We start from the raw sequence: 7,743 nt of genomic DNA on the forward strand, positions 1-7,743 counted from the left end.
GTTGTTTTTGCTGACTCTTGGTCTCCAGCCTTCTAGAAAACTTATTTTTAGTACATTCCATGCATTTCCTCAGTCTAATAATTTCTTGATCAGTGCAGGATTTATTCTGCAGCCTCTCTTGGGTAAATAACTAAAGATTCTCCTCCTCCTTCATTTCCTTCCTCCTCTGCATTTCCTCTGGAGGTGATATGCATGACGGGGGTGGGGGGTCACCTATCATCCTGGCATTGGAGCAAGACCACGAATCATCTGCTTGCTGTTATTATTTTTTCTTTTTTTGCGGTACTCAGGCCTCTCACTGTTGTGGCCTCTCCCATTGCAGAGCACAGGCTCCGGACGCGCAGGCTCAGCGGCCATGGCTCACGGGCCCAGCCGCTCTGCGGCATGTGGGATCTTCCAGGACCGGGGCACGAACACGTGTCCCCTGCATTGGCAGGCGGACTCCCAACCACTGCGCCACCAGGGAAGCCCGCTTGCTGTTATTTTTGATATTACACATTCATCCGTATTCTATAATGTATAGTCAATTCTCATTATTGTTGTAGATATTTTCTATAAAGTCACCATAAGCACTGAATTAATGAGTACTGAACCCCAGCCCCTAGGGGAAATATGCACACACACACACACACACACACACACACACAGTGGTAAGTAGACAGATATGTATGTATATACATATCTCACATAGATTATCATCTTAAATTATAAAATCAATTCTTCTTGGTAGTTTCCATTTTCTTTACAGTATTTTTGTGTGTGTGTGTGCTACGCAGGCCTCTCACTGTTATGGCCTCTCCCATTGCGGAGCACAGGCTCCGGACGCACAGGCTCAGTGGCCATGGCTCACGGGCCCAGCCGCTCCGCGGCATGTGGGACCTTCCCGGACGGGGCACGAACCCGTGTCCCCTGCATCGGCAGGCAGACTCTCAAACACTGCGCCACCAGGGAAGCCCTACAGTATTTTTAAAAAGAGTAAGTGAGGTTCAAAAGTACTAAGTGACCTGCTGGAAGCTGCCCCACTAAGAAGTGCAGGAGTTGGGATTCAAACCTTGTCCAACTGGCCCCAGAGCTGGAGCTTCTTGTACTACAATGCACTGCCCCCTACTGCCTCCAGTCTCTGTCCATCTCTGTATGAGAGCTGAACTAAGGAAGCAGAGTGACTCCTTCTTCAACCTCAATTGGGCACACGCAGGTAAGGCATCTCAAAATTTTGCCTGCTCTGCACATGTTTGGTAATGGCCAGGAAAAGCGCTGCAAGTATTGATTTTGAGGTTAAAATAAATACTAGTGAGTATACAAATTCGCAAATATAGAAGTCACAAAAAATACGGATCAATTGTATCTTCATTGCTATGGCTTCCCTGCTTATTTTGAAACCCAAAGCTGAGAATTGAATTCATTATTCTTTTTACATTATTTTGGAACCTTCCCCTAGGGCTAGAAGCTTCAGACTCTAGATCTAGTTGGTGAAAATTAACTAATATGACTTTGGCAAAGTTATCACTCAAAAGCCTTTCCTTGGGCTTCCTTGGTGGCACAGTGGTTGAGAGTCTGCCTGCCGATGCAGGGGACACAGATTCGTGGCCCGGTTCGGGAAGATCCCACATGCCGCGGAGCGGCTGGGCCTGTAAGCCATGGCCACTGAGGCTGCGCGTCCGGAGCCTGTGCTCCGCAACAGGAGAGGCCACAACAGTGAGAGGCCCGCGTACCGCAAAAAAAAAAAAAAAAAAAAAAAAAAAAAAGCCTTTCCTTGTTCAGAAACAGGAATAACTCTTTCCTTAGTTTTCTCTATATTAAGTGTAAGGGTTGAATGCGGTGACATATAAGATCATTTCTAGATATAATTAGTTTCCTATGGTTGCTGTGACAACTTATCACAAAATTGAAGGCTTAAAGTAAGAGAAATTTATTCTCTCATAGTAGAAGCTAGAAGTCCAAAATCGGTATGACTGGGCCAAAATCAAGGTGTCGGCAGGGCCATGCTACCTCCACAGGCTCTAGGGAAGAATTCATTCCTGGTCTCTTCCAGCTTCTGGTGGCTGCCAACAGTCCTTGGTTTGTGGCCACATCACTCCAGTCTTTAAAGCTAGCACCTTCAAATCTCTCTCTGCTCCATCTTCACATCTTGCTTTCTCCTACATGTGTCTATCAAGCCTCTCTCTGCTTCCTTTTTATGATATATGTGGTACCATTTAGGGCCCACCTGGATAATCCAGGATAATTTGCCCATGTCAAGATTTTAACTTAATCACATCTACAAAGAACCCTTTTCCTTATGAGGAATATTTACAGGTTCCAGGAATTGGGACCTGACATTTTGCGGGTGGACATTATTCAGTCAACAACATCCATGAATGAATCTCAAGTCTCTCCACAAGGTCAAAGATGAGGACCTAGAAGTCAACAGAAAGCATGTGGTCCGTGGTGCTTCTATACATATTTCTATTCACATGAGCTACTAGGCATGGTCTTTACCTAAAGTTATAGAGCTTTACCTGAGCAGGTTATGGTTATTCTAAATGAGATGAGAGGATGTTGTAGATAAGATCTAGTGTGAAGATGGGCCGTTGACAAGTCAGTGAGCATCCAAGGTGTCCTTATAGGAGGACCTGTTAACAGTATCTCCTCTAGGGCCATCTGGCAATGAGTTTGCACCTGCTAAGAACTTCGCAGGGCAGATATCACAGGGAAGTGGTATAACTTCTCTGGTGTGCACAGCTGCTGAAGTGAAGTTTGTTGTGGCATATTAGGATGTGAATTGAGCAGAACCCTGATGCTACACGGGTCTAACATTAATCATATAGAGATGTAGTATTCAAACAAAATTAAAATAAACTTAAATGGACAGAGCACTTTTGGGTTCCCACCCCTTAAGCCATTCTATTTCCCTCTAAAAGTTTGGAATTACCACTTCAAGGCAGAGTAGCCTTAAATAGCCAGATATTTACAAAAAGGCTTTCATGGCTTCCCTAGAATTTTCTACACCCACATAGGAGATAGGATTCCTCTTTGCCGATTAACAACCCGTTATTTCTGTGGAGGTGATATTTGCCACATGAGGGGGTGTGGCTTTGGTAATGCTAGAGACTTGTCGGCTGGTTTTGATCTCTTTGAATTCTTATGTTGAATGATTTGTGGCCCAGTTAAGAGACATGGAATTATAGGGCTAAATAAGAGTAATTTTTCCCACTGTAGAGGCTTGATTTCATAGTTGCTTTTTTTCTGCAGATCTGGTTCAGCCACAAAACTGGGAATTGCACGACTGAGTAAATAAGATGAATTCTTTGTCTTCCTAGCTCTTATGCACATACACCCATTTCACTTGCATACCTGAACCTAGAGGAGTTCTTGTTTCTATTTCTGAAGATAGAATTATCTTTACTTGAATTTTCCCATCAGGGACACAAAGTAGCATTGATTATAGACTCTGAAAGTTACCAACAGCATGGCCTCTGGTTTTCACATATTTAGGCCACTTAAAAATACCCCACAGCTTAGTAGGTTCTCGTTCCTTCCAGCAGCTTTCTGATGACTATCCTAGTACCCCCTCCCAACTTCCCCCAACAGTTATTCCTCTAAATGGATGCGACTAGATCATAGTTCAGGCCAAAGCTTTGCAGTGAGGATTTTGGTGAAGCCTCTTCAAAATGCTGTTTTATCTCCGTTAACAATAGTGATTAGATGCTTTGTTACACTTAGTGTGCTTGCTTACAAAGATGATTTGAGGTGGCTTACAATAAAAATATGTTTATGATAAGACTGTTAAAAAAAAAAACAACCTCCGTGGATATTGAGGAGGAAACAGTTACGTGGAGGAGTACCTCATTACTGTCGTAACAATGACCGAATGTTTAGGTTGACCGTGAGCTTCCCGGCCACAGGGATATAAAAGAAAACACAATGTGTTACAAAATTCCTATTATCTGCTACAAAGCAAATGGCCACTTTCTTTTTGGGAGACCAACGATCGATACATCCTGTTTAGTAAATTCTTCCCGGAGGTTGGTGATTGGGCGGGGAGTGGTTGAGGTAGATATTGGATTCTAAAAAAATTTATCGTATGGATCCAAATGCATGAGACATTGGACAACAAAATTGAAAGCATCTTCAGAAGTTGTTTATCATAAAATGCAGAGAAGCATCATTCGTTGTCATTTTCTGATTTGAGCATTAATAAAAGCCAAGGGCATCATGTTAAGGTTGTCATCAGGAAAGGCACTCAGTGGGGAACTAAGGAGTTAGACCCCAGATTTGTTGATGTTGTTATTATTTATTATTTTGGTTTTTAGGTGTTAGTTTTTAAAATAATCGGTTTTGGTTAAAGTCACTCATTTTGAAATTCATGGGTAGATTAGACAAAAGTGATATATGAGCTGACTTGTGAATTTGGCTTGACGTAGGCTGTGTTTTTTTGGGATTTGTAAAAGTGGAAGGGTAATTCTCCTAGAAACATCCAACAATAGAGTCCTTCTTAATAGTGTTACCCATTGAACTGTAATTCAGCAATATTGCTTCTGAGGGCTGAGAGGCCATAGTCAGGCTTTTTTCATCCAATAGACTTTGACTGTTGGAGCAAAATGAACCAACAAATTCTTCAGATATAAGAAATTGCCTGCTACCTAATAGTTTGAGAGAATAGTGTCATCAAACTGACAGCAGACAAGCATGCTTTCAAAAGGCAATACTGCAGAATAATAAGAGTTTACCTTGTCCTATGTCTGAGGAAAATAAATGTACAAAAAGGCTAAAATGTCCGATGACTCCAGATAAAAGCTCTGTGGGGTTTGGATCGGAAGCCAGTAGGCCCTGTTTCTACTCTACTCTTCACTTGCCCAAGCTTCTTGTTCTTTGGGTCACTGTCTGCCCTTACAAAAAATGATAGCATTGGATGAGATGATATCTAAATGTCTTTTAATTTAAAAAGCTGTTTTCATGAAATCCAAAAAAGATTGCAGCAAGCTATCTCAAAAGACTCGTAATCAAAATGAAATGTAAAAATGGATAAATGCCTGGTCCTGCCCTTGGGTCCAAAAAGTAAACTACATACCTATAGAATGTGGGAGATGTAGCTTAATCTTGATTAATGGGGTTGGTGGGCAGACATTTTAGGACTGTAAAAATCATAACGCGTCACTATATTGTGTAGCACTGAGAGAGTTCTTCAAATCTTTCTTGAGGTATATCACTTCACAAGTATGTTACCTAGACTGAGCGAGAGGGTAGTACCAGCCCCCTTGCACTGGGACAGCCATGTTGGGTCGAGAATCGGTATCTGGGTTGGAGAATGGATATGTGTATGTATCTTCTGAAGGAGGAGCAGAGGATGGTTGGCTGGAGGAGAGAAGACTCAGAGATGACACAAGTTCTGCGTTTAAAAATGTTAAGTGTGATTTGCCCTTCAGGATCCCTTTCCCACCCTTCGCCACTCTCTAGCTCTCTGGCTTCTGATTGGATTTAGCCAATGAGAGGTACCAGAAAGAGATGGTTAGGGGCGGAGGAAAAGAGAGTCAGGATATTTATTTTCCCATGTCTTCCTTGCTGAAATTGTCTTGACCGTGTCTGTGCTCCTTTCATGAAGGTCATAGCTCCTGTTGGGCTTATTTCTCTTATAGGTACAATTTCCTCTGTAATCCTTCTTGTCCCCTCAGCAACTTTCTAGCCCCAGGGTTCTTCAGCTCCTTTTCTTGTCTATCCCCTTATAAATAGTGTCTTTACGAAACTCTTTAATCATATCTTTGAACGTGCCATCTGTTTCCTGCCAGTATCCTGATGGATATGTGTTTTCATGTGGAAGACAGACTAAGCTGTGGTACCAGAGGAAAGTGCTCACGTTAAAAGATGGAAGTTGTGAGAAGAAATATTTTGATTCAACGTTTCTACCACTAGAGCTCTGTTAAAATGCAGTGCGTTGCCTCAGAAAGTAGAGAGCCCCTATCAATGGAGGTGTTCATGCAAAATATCAGGATTTTGTGGGGGGAGGAGAAGAGTGAGCACAGATGTGAGTTTGGAATAGATAACTCTTGAAATGTCATTTAACCAGATGTTGTAAGAAACAGTAAATTGTGTTGAAATATTTTCTTTCTTTTTGTTCCTACCTCCATGCTTTTATTTCCAGCTCTATTAAGGGATAACTGACAAAAAAATTTTAATGTATTTAAAGGGTACAACGTGATAATTATATCTATATCTAAATATAGATAATAAATATAGATAATCTATGTAAATCTATATATAGGTATAGATATCTGATAGATATCTAGTGAGAGAATCCCCACAAGTGAGTTAATTAACACATCTATCAATTCACATATTTACCTTTTTTTTCTTTTTGGTGAGAACACTTAAAATCTACTCTCTTAGCAAATTTCAGTTATACAATACGGTGTTATCAACTATGGTCACGTTGCTATACATTCGATGGAAATATTTTCTTTCTTCTGACTTGTATCTGAGTTTGACACTGCAAGGGAAGCAAAACTAATAAATTGAGACACACAACTGGGCTCTCCTCTCCATTCCAAGCCTGGGGAAGGGTTAACTATAGGCAAGCTCCTGTCCTTTCCATTTTAAACAGAATCAAAGCATCAAATGTTTGCCTGTACTAGGTGACCTTTATGGTTTCTTCCAGCTCTCCCCTTCCTTCCTCCCTCCCTCCTTCCTTCCTTCCTTCCTTCCTTCCTTCCTTCCTTCCATGCGTCCTTCTATTCATTCACTCATTTCCTTGTTCCACATTTCCTCAACAATATACATGACAAGAAGCATGCAAGCTGCTGCCTTGGATGGTTAGGGAGGGGCACCGGCACACGATAAAAGGAAAGAATACACAGCCCATGCAGCTCATGTCTCCAAAGAGTTCACAATCTAGCAGGAGAGACGGACAGACAGGTGCTGACAAGATATTTTGTCCTTGTTTTCTTAAACTCTCTGTTCCGTATTCTGGAAATTCTCCCCTTACATGCCCACACATTAAACTTTCCTCAAGCCCTTCCTTATCCTTTGTTAACCCATTCTTCATCTTTCCCTATGATTTTTTAAATATACTTGAAATGGTGCTCCTATAGCCACCTCTTTGCCGCTGACTCACCCCCCCCGCCCCCATTCATCTCTTGACTCTCTTTATCATCGTTACCAGGATAATACTTACTGCTTGGGCAAAGGGAAGTGCTCATGTATTGCTAACTGCTTCCACCTAGTATAATGAAAGGTTTGTGTGCTCCAATTTCCTTTGAGAAAAAAAAAAAACAGCCATGAAAACAACATAGAGTTATGATAAAACCGGAGAAAGGACATATGAATGCAACAGAGCAAACCCAGCTCATTACAAATTGAGGAGGAAAAGAAAACATATTGATAGTGCTGAGAAGCCTGGTAAATAAGCATGCATTAGGAATCATTGTAGCATCACTAGCTGTTATCAGAATTCCTTTTCTTTTAAGGATTCTAAAAAAATGATTTTCAAGTTTCTATACTTTTCAGCCTAACTACCAAAAATGGCTTCATCAAATTAGCTGCAGTGAGATGCTGCCATTGATGTTTTCCCCAAGGCCACAGAAGACCATCACACCCAACTTACTGGACTGCTTTTTGAAGCTTCAAATACTCCACTATCCCTTTAGAGGTCATTACCTTTAGAGATATTGGATTATGGATTTACAATATAATAGTCTTTGTCAGTCATGTTAGGTAAATGCATTGCACAGGAAGAGAGAAGGAAATAAAATGGTACCCATTGCTCAGAGA

Source organism: Phocoena phocoena, chromosome X (assembly GCF_963924675.1).
Source record: "Phocoena phocoena chromosome X, mPhoPho1.1, whole genome shotgun sequence".
Taxonomy (NCBI): Eukaryota; Metazoa; Chordata; class Mammalia; order Artiodactyla; family Phocoenidae; genus Phocoena; species Phocoena phocoena.